The sequence below is a fragment of the Aedes aegypti genome, chromosome 2 (genome assembly GCF_002204515.2).
Source record: "Aedes aegypti strain LVP_AGWG chromosome 2, AaegL5.0 Primary Assembly, whole genome shotgun sequence".
NCBI classification, from domain to species: Eukaryota; Metazoa; Arthropoda; class Insecta; order Diptera; family Culicidae; genus Aedes; species Aedes aegypti.
This window is the reverse complement of record NC_035108.1, coordinates 291770902-291789818: the sequence shown is the minus strand read 5'-3', so window position 1 is coordinate 291789818 and position 18917 is coordinate 291770902.

Below are 18917 nucleotides of genomic sequence, written 5' to 3'. Positions count from 1 at the left end.
ATTCAATGCTGAATATAAATAATTAACAGCTTATTTTTCGACTTTCACACTAAATGACCAGCCCACCAAAGTCTGCCGTATATATTTTGATTAATAAAATTTTCTTCTTTGTTCATCTGGTACTACTCTTGATGTATACGTCTAGTTCTCCACCGAGTATTGCCCTCAGCACTTTACGTAAAAATATCCTGTTCAGCATTCTCAGCCTCAACAGGATTCTAACTACACGGGAAACATGATTGTCATATGTCACAAGTGTTCGAAGATTAACAAAGTCTTTAACAACTTCAAACAAATCCCCATTAAGTACTACTCATTTTTATAGTTTGCACTAACGTAAGAACTACTCGACATTCACGAGAACTACACGACATACCTCCAACGATTTACTTCGTTTTATTTTTTTTCGAGATTCATCGTCAATCTGTTTATTAATTTCTAGGTCGCGTTCGGCTCAGTAACAAAAATCTAGCTGTTGCAAATACAATCAAGTTTAAGAATTGTAGACGAAGAGCCTTTTTTTGTAAATTACATGGAATGAAAAGAGATGAGTTTCCGAATTTACTGTTTAATATAACGTTTTGTCGCTTATACTCAGCGTAAACAATCGTCGCCGTCAAATAGAAAAAGTCGGCGACGAAACTAAAAGAAGCGTTGTCATCGTCACTCAACCAGCATTGGATGACGATTTGCCGCAGAGATCCAGTCACATTGGCTCGGCGCCATTACGAACAAATGCGATTTCTTCGTTCGGGAGCACCAAACCGACTAAAAACATGAATCGTGTCTTCGATAGAATATGAGTGTTTTTTGCAAAAATAAACCACAAACAAAACAACAAAACGCGTCTGGAATCGAACAAACGATCTCTCAATCGTCAACTCGTTGTTTACACTTTCACGCACATCAACTAGGAACAATTTCCATTAAAATACTTTTATATTCACTCACCGTTGCTCGTTTAGTACAATTTACTTGCAATCATCATATTCGTAGCAACTCGCACAAGATGATTTCCTCGAAAAAATAAATAAAATTAGGCAGATTAGTGCCAAAAACCATCACCTAGTCACAAAATTTGCCTTTTTGTATTTTTCTATTTTTCTGGTGCGCGGTGATTCTTTTTACGCTGTCAGTGCTGCCAGCGCTGTTTGTTTTCCTCTACGAAATATTTGAAGTCAAAGAATAACGCTATTTACAAAAACAATAGGTTGCGAGAGCAGCTATTTTATGCAAACTAGCTTTAACAAATGAGAATAATCATATACATATTAAGGCGTAGGCGATCGAAAAACCTTGAAATGCAACTGTTCGTTTGAAGGAGTGTGGTGTGCACTACAAATATTGGCCTTTTTATTAGAGTTTTTGTTCATTAATCATGTTTTCTAATATTGTTCACGTGAGTAATGAACGATCTATTGTGCAAATATATAGTATTTTCTTTTTCAAGAAATTTTTACTAATATTCGTTAATACTTCCGTATGGAAAACATATTGGCAACCATGTTCCAATACTCTATACTTCTATAAGACCTGTATTATACTCGTATATATGTGTTGATACACTTTGTATGTATTGGCATTTGTGGACTTGAAGGAGTTTCACCTTAACAACTTCGCCAATACACCTCGCGATCCTTTATCGTGAACACTGAAAAGTGTTTCGAAAACTAAAGCAGTTTTTTTTTTTTTAATAATAATGCAAAGAGAGCAACGATGAATGCAATCTTGCCTAAATGAAACATCATTGTCAATTTGCCCTGTATAAAACGCTTATTATTGGTTCTCTAAGCTCATATTTTTGAGAACAGGAGCGAAAACTATTGAGCGAATAAAATAGGCAAACTTCAGTGAGCTGCTCATTTAGTACGAATGCCGGAAAAGCTGTAAATATTTCTAATTATAATAACGGTAACAATGTTATACTAGTTGAGAACAGTTTGGCCAATTTTTTTAGCGTTTTTGTAGTTTTTTTCAGTGCTATTGCAAAATTTTAATATGGATTATATTGAAATTTTTAGTCAAAAACTTCAAATCGACATTTCTCGAGATTCCTCCTAGGGATTTTTTTTAAAATTTGCCCAGAGGTGCAGAATGACCTCAGGAATCGAGCCCAGTGCTCAGATTTGATGGACATTTTTTTTGCATAATAACGGTCTGTCGGGGCACCGTGAATCGCATTTTCAGGTGGCTGTCCGGAGCGTGTAATTCGTCCTAATAATGCTACCATGTAAAACCAGTAAAAAACCACCTCTGAAAACAAAACACATTTCACAACCTGTCACAACAATGGTGTCACGGTGGGAGACCGACTTCTCTACGTGTCTTTTATCCCAGAATCCGTTTGCTACACTTTTCGTTATCATACTCAGACGACTTCGGACTGCCTACCGCAGATTCCAGCCAACTCGGCATGGGATTTCTGCATGGAACCACTGCATTCAATTTTAACAAGTTTCCTCCAAATCTGTCACTCCCAATCTACTAATCACCTCGGCTAAACGACTAGACAAGTTAGCAGGGGCATCTATGGGGCGTCATGCGCCTGTCCACATGTGCAATGATCGCCGGAAAGGAAGATATGCTGCTCAGCTCAGTGACATTGAGATAGGAGGACCACACCGATAGCAGATCGTTAATGGGTCGTAGTCGTATCAGCACGGGGCTGACCATGGCGAACCCAGAAGGCAAACTCGTTAATGGTGATGACCTTCACACGGGATCTCTGACGACGGTAGGGTCCGAACCGGAGTGGTCATAAACGAACGTAAAATGAACATTAAATCCAATCATGTTGCATTGTGAATGTTGTTCGAAGATCTGCAACTTCACAGTAGCTTGGAAAGGATTCTTCAGAGAAATACTTTTTTGATAAAATGGTTTGTTGAAAAACATCCAATATTGAATAAATATACTAGTTGATACGTGTTCCAAAACTTTGATGAGCAACTAATTTCACACTTACTGTCTTACCGACACGTATAATGATGAAACCATGTAAGACGATTAAAGCATGATACGCCTCGTAGTGTCCTCTGTCTCACATTGACTCATCCAGAGACGCTGATGTAGGTCCCCGTGGTCGTAAAACGTTTAATTCAACGGTGCTTCGAAGAAATCCTGTTCAAAGGTGCGATGATGGATGCAGAGGTTCTTAAATAGCTTCTATTAGGGTGGTTAACAGCAGCTGGTAGGAGCCGCACTAAAATAACTAACACATCAAAGATCTCTTTGATATGACTGGCCTTCGTAAGGAAATCGCCAAATCAGTGACTGTGACCCAACTAGAAGCTGGTGAGAAGTCATTAACATGGACATTAGGAACCCAGTTAAATGTGATACGTCTATTAACAGGAGGTGTGATCCTTCTCCTTCATTACACTTTCCTCCTCTTTTCCAAAAGATCTTTAATTTAGTGACTTTAAGCAAAGCAGTTTTGCGGTTGTCAATTGGATACATTATTCGAGTTTACAGCGTAGCCAATTCAAGTTTCACTGCAATACTGCTGTGTTCGATTGAAATTCAAAAAAGCAGGCTATGGTTTTGGTAATATTTGCTATACTGTTTTGTCTCAAATTCCGAACAGACTCATATTCCGGACACTCGGTTTTTGAATGGTGATTTAGTTGAAATATTTCGCTGAAATATGTCACCAAATAACAAGAAAATGGCAGTCAATTGCAATTCAATTTTAACGTATCCAATATAATTGGGTCCTAAAATTTTTAATAAAATCTTGTTTTTATTTAATAACACGAAAAAGCATGTAACTGTAACTACTTTAGCAAATTTTCCCGCTCAAATAATGGCTATATCATGTTTAAACTTCAATTTAAAAATTTGGTCCATAAATGAACCTTGACACTTAAGATCATGTTTGACGTTCGCTTAGTCGACAAAAACATCACAGGGGTTTTAGTTCGACCACTGGGGTTGTTCCTATCTGACATTTCGTAAGGGACACGGAAAACAAAATACACCCAAAATATGAGTTTAAGCCAAAGGATGTGACAAAATCTAAAAAAATGTTTTTTGGGCTTAAACCAACGGAAAACATTAGAAAAAAGAAGTAAATATGTGTTTTTGGCCTAAACTTAAGCGTTTGGCACTAAAATTGGGACAGGGCTTTAGGACCCTATTTATACAGCGAGAGTAGTGATGATATTCTAGATTGAAGCCAGCAGAACAAGCTCAGATAAATTTATTTGCGAAATCATTCATTTGAATACGATTTATTCGTGCTGTTCGGAATTTGAATCAAGGTGTTCGGAATATGAGACAGAATGAACACAGTGTTCGGTATTTGAATCAAAATGTCGTTCCACACTTTTACGTAAAAACAATACTAAAACTAATTAAATCAACATTAGTATTGGTACACCCAACAGCTAACAGTTAGACTTTGCAAGGAAATTAAAATTTACACAAATATCAGCCAATTTATGCCAATCAGATGCATTTTAAGTCACTGTTGACCTTAAGTGTTCGGAATATGAGTCAAAACGGTATTTTGTTCTACTTTTTTCCTGTATCAATATAATTTCTAACAGGTAATTCAAATTCCACTTCTTTACCTACAGAAAATGTATCTGTTTCTAGTAACATGTCTTCCTCTGATTTTGATTTCAAAATTGAACAATTGAATCAAATGTTTGATGCAATGTTCAAAATTACCATTATGACTGAATCAGTCCAAGTTGGTGTGAAATATACAAACGAGATTGTTATTGAATTATGCTTCTTTAAAGAGTCCAAACAAATTGCTGACTATTTTGAATTGCAATATTCATTTTTTGACTGGTACAGATAACAATCTATAACATACACATAGCAGAAACTCATTTGAAACTCGGAATCAAACTCAAAAGAGATCCAAATTTTTTTGTTTGTCATAATTATCTACTGAGTGGATCAAGTCGTGGAATGGCTATCATCAGTTATAGCCTTAAAAAACATTACCTTATTTCGTCATTTGAAACCAAAGTTTTTGATACTTTGGGTGTTTCTGTTGGGCATTGCAGTCAAAGTGTTATAAAATTCGAATCCGTGATTTTATACGATGATCTTATGCCTTGGACAGACATCTGATACATACACCATGGTACAAGTTGTCAAGAAAATTATTCCAAGGCTATCTTGAATGAAGACAATTATCAGTATGGAACCCATTTCAAGATAATTGTACCATGGTACGTATACCACAAGTGTGTAATAAGTATTATACTCTTGATCCGTCATAAAAACGTGAGGAGAAGGCAAAAACCTTTTTCTCAATAGGGCAATATTCAAAACTGAAAAAGCAATAGATGTCTCTTTTTCAGTGGTAGTAAAAATGAAATCCTGAAGCAAAGAAAGCATCACGGAAGATGAACTAAATACAAAAAGTTATGTATTCACCTTACACTTGATTTCTAATCACTACTTTTTTGATCCAGTTTCCTAATTGCAAGTTTTTCATTATTTTCCATACGTTTTGACAGTTCTGCGACTACCATTCTTCCATGCGCTTGTGTTGAAAGTTTGAGAAATTTGAGAATCCAGAGTAGCGCGATCAGTGGGTGGAATACAAACAACAGTGTCGTCGCTCGGCGGCTAGTGAAAGAAACTGAATGTTCGAAAGGTTATTGTCTGTACTTTTTACCGCTGGCGCCAACTGTTAGCGATTAAGAACTAAATAAACAGTCGTTACCCTATTAAGAAACAAAAATTTTAAAGGGCTTTAAGCCCTTTAGAAAATTATTTAAAAATTTGAAAAAAAAACTCCAAGCCAATTCCGGCATTGAGAGAGGAAACATATTTTAACTAACTAATTGGGAAAAAGCTCAAAAACTTGCTTTGCAATTTGAAAGCGCACACAATTTTATATCTAAGACTTAGGGGTCATGCACAAATTACGTCACACTCTAAAGGGGGGAGGGGGTCAAGCCATGCGTGACAAGCCTTACAAAATTTTCGAAAGATTCATACAAAAAAAAACGTGACAATGGGGGGGTGGAGGGGGTCGAAAAATTCGAAATTTAGTGTGACATCATTTGTGTACCATCCTTTACTAGTCTAATTGCAAATCAAGTTACTCAGGATTTCGAAAGCATTCTCAATCAGGAGAACGTTTTTGAAAATTCCTGAGGGGCTGATTTGTAAGAAGTGAGAACTATTATTAAGAAATTCAAAAATATGAAAGCTCCTGGTCATGATGGATTTTTATTAATACTCATCAAGAATCTTCTAGACAGTAGCCTATCTGGGTTAATAAATGTATGACATATTCTCCTGACAAATGGAAATAATCCTAAGTTATTTGTCTAATCATACACTTCAGGTTAATTATCATAATTCCAAGTCTGAAAGACTTCCTGTAAGTGCTAGTGTTCCTCAAGTCAGCTTTTCGGGACAAATATTGTGCAATATTTTCACATCTGACTTACATTAAGTTTCAAAAAAGTTAAGCACAGCAACTCGTACCCAACGTATCGTTTAGCACTCTATAAAAAGAAACCACCGACAAGCCTTAGCTCAGGACAACAACCTGTCCATTGTGTCTGGTCCTGCCCACCAGGGGCAAATCGACTGCCCGATGGCAATAAAAACTCGATTCCACCCTCGCTCGCGGCTTCACCATGGGGGCAATAAAACACTCTCCTATGCGCCTCGCTTCGACTCCAACAACAGATGAACCTCGCAAAGACAATTCCACTGAACGGAAAATAAAATCCCAAGCCGTCTAAAACAGAACCTAATAAATTTGAGCGGTTTATGTTCTCGCGCACAGCCTGCGTCCCAAGAATACAGTAAAAGAGACCACACAGCACTAGACCTCAGCACCGCCACCGAATAAGTTTACGTCACGCCGCCCATTTCGTATTTTTAAGCAGATATAAAAAAAATGATAAAAATTGTACTAGTTACGGGGTTACAAGAAACGAGTCTAGGTATTTCTCCAGGAGATTATTTAAACAAATTTCCCCGGTTTCCATCGACAATCTCCCAGCGATTCATTCAAAGAGTCGATGGTTATCTTTCTTGGACATAGTCTTGGGAAAAAAAACCTCTTAGAAGGTCACATCTTCTTTCGTTGTTCATCAAGCATGGTTGCTACCATGAACAAAAGGAAGGGTGAATCTCTTAATTCACAACTTCCTTCTAATAGAAGGTGGGTTTTAAAACTGTCACTAAATGTGGTGAATATGGAAGAGAGGATGCAACGAAATGATCAATCAGTTCGAAACTTAAGACAAGTTTTCCGAATACCAAATTGAAGCCACCTCAAGCCCAGGCTCTTTGATCCTAGTGAGGAAACAAAGGGTGCCGACAATCTTGGTCAGTTGTTCCGAATTTGGGGGATCTAGTCAGGAGATCTTGAAAGCCATCAGAGGAAAGTTTCCTTCCAAATCGCAAAAAAGGATTCTGCCGCGTTTTACCGGAAACTCTTAAAGATTGCAAACTTCTTCTCAAACATCTTGAAGAGAAGAAGCACAATTTTTCTACTTATGACGACAAAACTGAACGTTTGTTCAAAGTCGTCTTGAAAGGTCTCTCAAGTGACTATATGTCACCTGAAGAGATCAAAAATAGAATTAATGATTCACTTGGATTTTCCCCAGTCCAAGTAATCATTACGAAAAAAACAACCCAATCAGGCATTGTTCGGAAAGGGCTTTCTCAAGAATATTATTTAGTTCACTTTAAAAAAGATCTGAATAATATTCAAGCTTTAGAAAAAGCTAGACTTATATTCGATGTCCGTGTGACATGAGAACATTTCCAGAAACCTGGAGGAAATTTCCAGAACCCCACTCAGTGCCGTCAGTGCCAAAAGTGGGGTCATGGTAAAAAAAAATTGTCGCATGGATGCTAAATGCATGATTTGCGGAGGTTCTTCTCACGCCAAGGACGTCTGTCCAGTGAAGGAACATCCAGATAAGTTCATATGTGCCAATCGCAAGGGCAATCATAAGTCCAATTTTTGGGCTTGCCTCTCGCGCAAGAGAGTCGTTGAGGCTCGTGCCAGGCAGATGAAAGATAATATCCGTTACGATAACGGTCGTTTCCGGAATTTACCTGGTAGAGTATCGAACAATGCTCATTTTTCACTTAACGATCGCTTGATCAAGAATCATACCTATCAGGAAGATCATAATCATGCTCATTCACAAACTCATTTTAATCCGTCGGGTAGCCGTTAGAATCTTTTAATTTCGAATGCATCTACCCAAGGAAAATCCTTTGCCGATATCGTAGCAGGTAATTTGAACTCCTCCCCTATTTGTACTATGAGTACCCGTTCTAATTGTTTCAAAACAAATGGAAAAAATCCTGCCGCCATAGAAAACTTCTATTCCGCCTCTTCGTCTACCGAAAACTCTAACTGAACAATTGAATCTAATGATTGATGCAATGTTCAAAGCCACCACTATGACTGAAGCAGTCCAAGTTGGTATAAAATTTACTAATCAAATTGTTATTAGATTACGTTTTTTTAATGGATCTAATAAATAATAATTTAAATGTTTTAAATTGGAATGTCCGTTTCTTGAATGGAAAAAGCATTCGACAGTGTGTAGCATGAATGCTTGATTGTAAAATTGAAAAAAACTTTAATTTTCCAACATACATTGTTGGAATAATTCAAAGTTTTCTGTCAAATCGTTCACTTTAGGTTAATTATCAAAACTCCAGATCTGAAAGACTTCCTGTATAAGCTGGTGTTCCCCAATGCAGCATTTTGGGACCAATATTATACAATATTTTCACATCTGACTTACCTGAGTTACCTCAGGGATGTCAAAAATCTTTGCGGATGACACAGGCCTCTCCGCCAAAGGACGAAGCCTGCGTGTCATCTGTAATCGATTGCAAAAAAGTTTGGATATTTTTTCTTCATACTTGAAACAATGGAAGATTTCACCTAATGCTTCCAAAACTCAACTAATAATATTCCCACATAAACCAAACGCTCTTTATTTGAAACCTTCAAGTAGACATGTTGTCATGATGAGAGGGGTTCCAATAAATTGGTCAGATGAAGTTAAGTATCTAGGGCTCATGCTAGATAAGAATTAAACTTTCAAAAATCACATTGAGGGCATTCAAGCCAAATGTAATAAATATGTAACATGTCTATATCCCCTTATTAATAGAAAATCCAAACCTTGTCTTAAGAACAAGCTTTTGATATTCAAACAAATTTTCAGGCCAGCCATGTTGTATGCTGTACCAATATGGACTAGCTGTTGTAATACCAGGAAGAAAGCTCTGCAGAGAATTCAAAATAAAATTTTGAAAATGATTCTGAGACTTCCTCCCTGGTATAGTACCAATGAGTTACATAGAATATCCAATATTGAAACATTGGAACAAATGTCAAATAAAATAATTAATAATCTCAGGCAAAAATCGATACATTTATTGCCACGATTAATGCGTTATAGGTTAAGTTAGGTTAAGTAAATTGAAAACGTGTTTTTCTCTTAGAAGCAGCTGAAATCAACTCACCTGTAAAAAATCTGAACTGATACGGCAAAGGAAATGTAATATGTTGTTAACAAAATGTTAATAAAATCTTAAATTTGTTTTACCAAATTAGGATGATAGTGTTGTCTAACACAGAATACCTAGAAAAAAGAAATTAATGTAATGTTTGAAATGATACTAATAAAAAAAAACTAAAAAAAGCTCTTAGCTAATATAGGATGTCCCAGAAAGTATGGGCACGACTTAGATAATAAAAATCATAGTACTTTTCAAAACAATCTAATATTTTTATATTTTTGTTTTTTTGTTTTTTTTTCTATAGGCTATTTCAACCAGCATCTGTGATAAATTTGTTTGATTTAATAATCGTTCACATTGAAAATTTCATTTTAGAAAATCAATTCTTATCTGGTCAGCACGGACCCTACATTTTGTTTTTGTTGAGAAATAACTAGTAAAATATGTTTTTATCAAAATCTTTCGTCCTGGCGGGCTCAAATACAGTGTATCAAGGATATTTTACATAAATTTATGTTTGAAATTTTATTTGGTTTTGTTAGAGAACACTTGGAAAAATGGTAAAATTCGAAAAATCTCGTATCATTCTCTCTACATAAGACAACATCACGAAATTCTAAATAGTAATAAAACTAATACATTTCAGATATACGGAAAGTTAATCCCTATTCTCTTGGATAGACAATTTAAATTTTTGATTTATTCACATTTTTACGTAAATATAAGAATTTGTGTTTGACCATTTTCAAATCGACCACGGCTGGAATCGGATTTTTAGTTTCAATACATATTTTACATGCTTAAGTTTAAAATTTCAATTTGAATAATTGATAGTCCGATCAATTACCATATCGTCCCAAATAAATATATATTTTCAGATGTTCATTATACGCTCTTTCGGACATAGAACAAATTTTGTAAAACAAAGTCGCTCAAAAATAACGCGATTTGTGCAAGACTGATAAGAGATGCTTCAAAGAAATGTTACGTACTCAACATATTAATAATTAAATTATTCATTAAAAAATCACAATCTCCTCTTGTTGGGTAAAGTAATCAACTGTGTAAAAACCAGATTTTTATCTTCACTAGTCTTGAAATGGCAGTATGGTGAAGTCGTGCCCATACTTTCTGGGACACCCTATAACTGTAAAAGTGCTGAGATGCAAGCTCTGTTCCAGTTGGGACGTAACGCCAGAAACACGAAGAAGGTGCTTTCTATTAATTCATCCAATGATTTTTCCATTTTTTTTTTAATTTTATTGGACGTTTCCACTATTTTTCGATAAATTCTTATTCCTTCAGATTTTTTTCTGGGATTCGATCAGTAATATTTTTTCAGAGATTTCTTTATGAATTCCATGAATTCATTTAACGTTTCATGTAGAAAGAAATCCTGTAAGAAGTTTTAACATGACTTTCTCAATGAGAAAGTTTCTCATTGAATGCCTGCAAGATTTTTGTTTTCAAAATCTTAAAAAAAATCTTCGAGATTTCTTCAGGAATTTCAGTGTGAACTTTTCAAACGTTCAAGGAATCATTTTAAAGATCTTCTAAAGAATTATTCAGAAATTTCTCTAATAAATATTTCAAGTAATCAGGAATCTTTCAGGAATCTCTTCAGGTTCTGACCAGAAATTTCCATGCTCTTCTTTAAATATTTCTCCAGCGATTGCTCTAAGGATTACTTCAATATAGGATGCTCCCAACAAAAATTGTCCAAGGGTTTTTTAACAGACATCTCAGTTGATTTATCTGTAAATTTCCTTAAATATTATTCTTTGAATTTATCCGGTAATTTCACAGCCAATTTTTTCATGAAATTTTTCATACATTTTTGAAGAAATTCCTCCATTATAGTTGAAGCGTTTTTATGAATCCTAGTTTGTATTTCAAATTCTAAGAACAAAACTCAAAGATATCACCAATGTTACAGCATGTGCATTTCTTCTCAATTTTTTCCAAAGAATTGTTCAAAAAGTCACTCCAGGAAATCTTCTAATAATATTGACAAGAACTTTTCTAGTGATATGGCGATATATTTTTTAGGGTTTTTTTAAGACACCAATACGTTAAAGTTTACTTCCCGAGTATTTTTCCCTTTAAAGTTTTGAGTGTATATTTTAGCTACAAACAATCAATTTTCCTCTTGTACTTTTTACAGTTTCTTCGAAAATTTAGTACAGGCAGTCCTGCAAAAATGAACCAAAGATTTTTTCAGCCATTCCTTTAAAAAAAACCTCCAAGAAATCCTCTACAGATCCCTGGCAGACTTCTAAATATTATTGCATTAATTACACTGCGGAACACGTTTTTGTCTCGAGCACCAAAATACCACTAATTACTCAATTAGTGCTTATTGAATCCATAGCCGTTTTCCAAAATATCATAGCACGTCTAGTTTTGGAGATATTTAATGTTGAAAATGCATAATTTGACTATTTCAGCCAATTTGCATGCAACTTTTCCAGCTTGTATGGCAATTTATTTGCTTAATTTGCCACATAAGTCATTCATGTGTGGAACAATGCTCATCAACAAAGTTCATAATATTCTCGATGGTTAAACGCTTTTTTTGGTGGTTCAGAAAAGTATTTTATATTGCTAAATAAGAGAAACGAAGAACTTTGTATGGAGACTGCAAGCATATTAAAAATATCGTTTTGATCTAAATTTTGTTGTGCAATTTCTACTAAATAATATCTAATTTGAAAGTTTATGTCCTATTTTGCATGCTTGATCTCTTAGATGACAAAAAAGTTTGATGAATCATACTTTAAATTTCATGTCAACATCAATAAAACCAGTTATTATACAACTTTGTCGGTCTGTAGCTAAAAATTGTGACATGCTGGACCATTTCTGAGAACGGAATCAAATTCAGCGACCTAAAATCTACTAGAGACACATAATTTGATCCTTCAGACACGCAAAAATGTCTTTTTTTGTTACGCTGTGTTGCTTGAGATTTTTCCACGATTCCTTGGAAAAAGGTGAAATTATGATCCAGTTAAGATGCTGTGTTAGAAGAAAAGAGAACTATTACAGAGAGAAACGTTTGCCTAAAATAACACATGTTTGAAAAATGCATGCATTTTTCAAAAATTACAAATGTTAGAATTAAGCATAAGCATGGATGACCGTACAATTGGTAGTTCCTACTCCGTGATTGACACAAAAGGTTGGCGCTTTACATAGCGATCTCCATATTAACATGAAATGGCATATGCACAGTCAAGCAAAAACGAATCATTCCAAATTTTGAGAGAATGCTATTCACCATAATTAAAGTCGCTTATGCATAGGTGAATCACTAATTTCAAATAAAAACATGAAACGAACTCATCGTCGACAGGGAAACTTCAAATCACTTTTAATTTCGTCACCAACACTCCTAACGCATAGGGGCTCAGTGAATAACGAACCGGTTTTCTTGGGCACGTACACTGCCCAGCAATACGGGTAAATACTAAAAAAAAACACGTTTACGATTGTTCATGATAGGTTCCATTATTTTTATTTTCGAACATTTTTATGATTATTTTTCTCCACGTCACTGCAATATCTTGTTAACGGCGTGACCCCGATTTCGCCGCCGGCGCCGATTCAAAAACATTTCGGCGCACAGGTCTACACAGCACTGTGTAGCTGTTGTCCACCTTGTAAGCTGCTTGCCCTCTGCTGTTGGCTATCGAGAGGCGTTGAAGTTCACTCGCCGCCTGATTCCAGGATCAACCGAAAAAGGCTCAAAATTCGACACCTTGCCCATCATCGCACTTATTGGTAGGTAATTCCTGGAACACGATTCACACCACAAAGCGAACCAGCGACACCTGATGAGGTGAAATTCATTTTCGACATCCGAATATATCGGATGTCAGACCCAGGGATCAAAGGAGCAACTTACTCTATATACAATGCGCTGCTCTCGATAGCTGTTAAAAAGGTAACAAATTGGTGGGCGATGTCATGCGGTTTGAAAAAAGTGATTCTTTTCAAAGCTGGAAAATGAACCTATCAAAGATTTTGATATCTCGTGCTCGCAGGTGTATTTTGCGGAGGGAGATCGGTGTGCTGATAAATCGAAGGGAATTAATTTGTTTGATGCCAACCGTGTGTATCGAGATTGTTGAATATCGACGGGAAGAATGGAGCCAATCATACGCATTACATCAATTTTTGTCTATTCTTTTTAGTATTATTCTAATCATTACATTTATTTCTTATATCTAGGTGTTCAATGTTAGAAAACACTATCATCCTAATTTGATTAAACTAAATTAAGCTTATATGAACATTTTGTTAACAACATATTACATTTCATTTGCCGTAGCAGTTCAGATAGGTATTTACAGGTTATTTGATTTCACCTGTTTATAAAAAAAAAGAAAACGCTCTCAATTTACTTAACCTAGATATCTAATGAATTTAACGTGACAATAGAAGATTGCAAAGTTTTTTGTCTACATTTATTAATTGTTTAATTTGACATTTGTTCCATTATTTCAACATTTGATATTCTATGTGACCTTCACCAGGGAAAAAGCTTCAAAATCATTTTGAAATTTTATTTTGAATCCTTTGCAGAGCTTCCTTTCTAGTATTACAGCAGCTAGTCTATATTGGTACAGCATACAACATGGCTGGCCTGAAAATTGTTTGAAGATCAGAACATTGTTCTTACGACAAAGTTTTGGTTGGTTGGTTGGTTTGACTTTATTAACGAGATTTTTAGCCCTGGGCTAGTTCATCTCGGGACCAACGGCTTTACTTCCCTTCCGAAGGAAGTCGTCACTATAACTTTTTACGTCATAAGTGACTATGTCGGGGATGGGATTTGATCCCAGGTCCTCGGCGTGAGAGGCGAGTGTTCTAACCACTACACCAGGTCCGTCCCCACGACAAAGTTTTGATTTTCTAATATTAAGTGGATAAAGACATTTTACATATTTGTTACATTTGGCTTAAATTCCATAAATGTGGTTTTTGAAAGGTAAATTTGTATCTAGCCCTAGATACTTAACATCATTGTCTAAATGAAGGTTTCAAATAAAGAGCTTTTGGTTGTTGAGTTTCAGAAGCATTAGGAGAAATCTTCATTATTGCAAATATGAAGAAAAAATATCCAAACTTTTTTGCAATCTACTACAGATGATACGCAGGCTGCGTCCCCTGACAGAGAGGCCAGTAGCATCCGCAAACAAAGATTTTTGACATACCATTGGTAACTCAGGTAAGTCAGACGATAAAATATTGTATAATATTGGTCTCAAAATGCTACCTTGAAGAACACCAGCTTTTACAGGAAGTCTTTCAGACCTAGAGTTCTGATAATTAACCTGAAGTGTACGATTTGACAGAAAATTTGTATTATTTTAGCAATGTATGTTGTAAAATTAAAGTTTTCGAATGCTGTTTCTTTGTCTAGGAGAGCAAGACTAGTAGAATAGCCTTCAGATTTGTTGGAACGGATCAAATTTGTTACACGTAAAAGTTAACTGTTCATTGACAAAAATTGAATTTTCGTTGATGTGGGCCATCATTCTGTTCAACATAACTTTTTCAAAATAGTTTACTGATGGAGTCGGTTAAGACCAAATCGATCGTAGAAGGATTTCTAGAAGACGAAAACACGTAGGGCTATCAGGGTATTGAATTGAGAAATATCCTGAAAACAACTCATTAAATAAAATTCTGCCGTGGGAATTACTTTGAAAATTATTCCATGACCGATGTTTGGCATTAAAGCCACCAATGACAAAAATTTTTGACTTATTGCGAGTCAATTTTCGCTAGTCAGTTTGGAGCAAATTAACTTGCTGTCCAGAGTATTGAAAAGGCAAATAGGCAGCTATGAAAGTATATTTGTCAATCTGTGTTTCAACAGAAATATTCTTCTTCTTTCTGGCATTACGTCCCAACTGGGACAAAGCCTGCTTTTCAGATAAGTGTTCTTATGAGCACTTCCACAGTTATTAACTGAGAGCTTTCTTTGCCGATTGACCATTTTTGCATGTGTAGCGGAATTTGGGGCAAGTGTGCCACCTTAAGCAAATTGTTCTCTAACTTTGCCTAAAGCTTATAAAATCCTCTAATTTAGCCTCATGATGTTAGTTTCACATCTTTTCATAACTGTGCCTTTTAAAAAGAAAATAATTTCAAAAAGTATTAGTATTGGAGCTTCTCTAATATCATCCAAAATAATCGATTTTTCTACACTATGGGGCAAGACGGCCACCGAATGAACATCGCATGTAATTCTACTTGAAATGAAATTTTATTTATTTCCTATTAATATTACTTACAAAGCAGACGCTAATCGATAATTTAAAAAATAATTTTAAGTTTACCATAATAAGGGTATAACAAGCTTCAAAACATGCCGAAAAACATGTTATTATTGAATATTTTGAGAAAAAATCACTTTGGGGGGCAAAAATGTCAGTTATTCCCCTCCTATACTTCAGAAACTACTACTGGTACCTCATTTTGGTTTATTATCACTTGTCCGCCTAAGATATTCGTCACTTACACGGACGACGAAGCCTCAAAATCAGTTGGAACGCTAAATTCAACCCACTATATCTCGGCTGTCCTAAGTTCGATTTACAAAATTTTGGCACCTACAGAAATGTATGGGCTTCTAGATTCATGTCAGATTTTTGAAATATTTTTGGAAACTACTGTTTGATTTGTAGTACTTAAAACACCGGAGCAAGTCCCTAAAAATAAACGAAATTTTGCCAATGCCTGTACACAACTTGAAATTTATTACGATAACCTCTAGATTTTTTTATTGTATGATGATTGTATTATTGCAACCAAACAATTGGCATTGAATTTTTTATTGTTAGCCATTCAAATAACTGCAATATATTCACAAAACTACGTAGAATACAGAAAACATACATTTTCAACTATAACTTGAAATTTATCGCGATGACCCAAACATTTTATGATCTTAAAATAGACTCATATTTAAGGCCATCAAATATGCAGAACACTTATAAAAAAATTCTGTACGGAAAACTACAATATTTTCACAAAACAGTGAAAAATACAGAAAAATATAGGTTTTCTACAGTAATTTCTTATTTATCGCAATGACTCATCAGTTTTATAATTTTAAACTCTTCGTATGTTCATGAGAAACAAATTTGCTGAAAATCGTTGAGAGCTGCTTGTTCAAAGAACTACAATATATTCACAAAATCTTGTATAATACAGAAAATTCTTGAATTTCTTCTGCAATTTATTGATTGCCTCTAGATCAATTAAAAGATTTGAAGTATTTTAAGTTATAAAAATAAATATATTTACAGAACATTTTTGATGTTTTTTAAAGAACTACAACAGTTTCACAAAACTATGAATAATTCAGGGAAATTACGATCCTAACAACAGTTTGAAATTTATTGCAATGATACATGGATTTTGTGATTTTAAAAAATTGTCATATATAGGGTTATCAAGTTTTCACAATATAATCGATGAAATTTTATTGAAAGAACTACAATATTTTCACAAATTACCGTATAATACGTAAATATTCTATTGCTACTGAAGATTGAAAATTTTATCATCTATATAATTTTCTAAATCGTTGTGTATTTTCAATAAAAATAAGTTTGCTCAAAATTATTAGAAGCTGTTTGTTCCAAAAACTACATTATTTCCACAAAATCATGTATATTTTTTATGAAAGTTTTTCAAATAATTTCTATATTAGCGCTGATCATCTATACTTGGAGCTACATTGTGACATAAAAAAAGTATTGATCGACTCAATAGTTATTTTAAAATGAACTTTCGAACACCTTACTTCCCTTAAATGAGGAGAATATGGTGCACAGATGGTACTCTATTTCTATTCCCTGCGAAATAGGAAAACTACGGTGATAGAAAACAGTACGATGCGGTTAAATATTAAAATATCTGTAAGTTTTCCTTAGCAATAGGAAAAGAAAGTTTTTTACTGCATTCAACATTCTATTGTGATTATAGTTCTTTTAAGAATAAAATGATAGTATTTTGAAGCAGATTTTTAAAGATGTGTCATGTTCAAATATTATTAAAGTGAAGCTGGTTGAATCGATTCTTTCTATTTAACTTACTACATGGTAATTAAAAGTATGTGCTATTAGTACAAAATAAAAATAGATTTGAAAAAGTGGCATGAAAACGGTTTTTCAATCAAGCCCTAGCTGAGACAGTGATTAGGAAAACTGCATATTTGAAATATGTACCTTTATATTTTTATTCTTAAGTCTTTCTATAGGTTATAAGATAGATGGCATCAAAAATGTTCTTGTTTTTTTATGAGAAAGTTTTGATTGCAAAAATTGTTAAATTACAAAAGAGTTCTTAGTTTTGAATGAATTATTTAACGAAAGTATTTTAGCTCTTTGAACTAACACGTATCAATTTTCATTTATATTATTTTCTCGTGAACATGAAAATGGTTTGAATTAATAAAATCAATGCGTCATCGCAATCAATATCAAACTACACTAGATATGAGAAAATTTATAAATTGTAAAATTCATGGGTAGTAGCGATTATTTTAAACTATAGCTCAAACTATTTTTTTCTGCCATATGCTACGCAGTTTAATATATGTTGTGATTTTTTAAATGTACAAATTACAATGAAAAATGTTTGGTAGTATGAATTCGAACTTCATTGCTAGATAAGATAAGATACAAATCAAACCATAGATTCCAAGCACATTTCTATAACCGCACATGAATCTACAAATAAGGACAAACTAGGGTTGAAGCGATCCACTTTTTTTAACACCGTCATCCATGTAAGTAAAATATTATTAATTGCGTTATTATTAGTAAATTAAAAAACGATGTCATTGCGACAATAATGGATTAGCTAAAACTTGTAGTTGTAAGTCTCAAATATGAGAATAGTTTAAAACCACAAAATCTATGGGTCGTTGCGGTAAATATGAATAAGATTGTTGAAGGTATTTTTCTGTATTATTTACATTTTTTTGAGAATGGTTTAATGCTTTGGAGAAACTATAAAATTTGCTCAGTTGATTTATGGTTTATGATATGAAAAAATATAATAAAATCATGAAAATGATAACTTTTTGTCCTAATTATTATACTGCAATGGAAATCTGATATATTTCTATTATAATAAATTATAATAATGGGATATGATTTGTGCAAATATTATCAATAAATAGACATTGTTATATTACCAATTTTGTAAACTGCTTTGTCGAGCTTTGAAACAGAATTAATAACTGCTCTATTTTTTATATGTATTACGTTGAGAAAATTTCAAATCGTAAACACAACTACTATGAAAACGCAACCATAGTCAGAGACTGTCCTGTATTATTCGTGATTTTGTGAAAATATTCTAGTTCTTAGAGCAAATAGCCATTATAATTGTTGAGAAAGTTT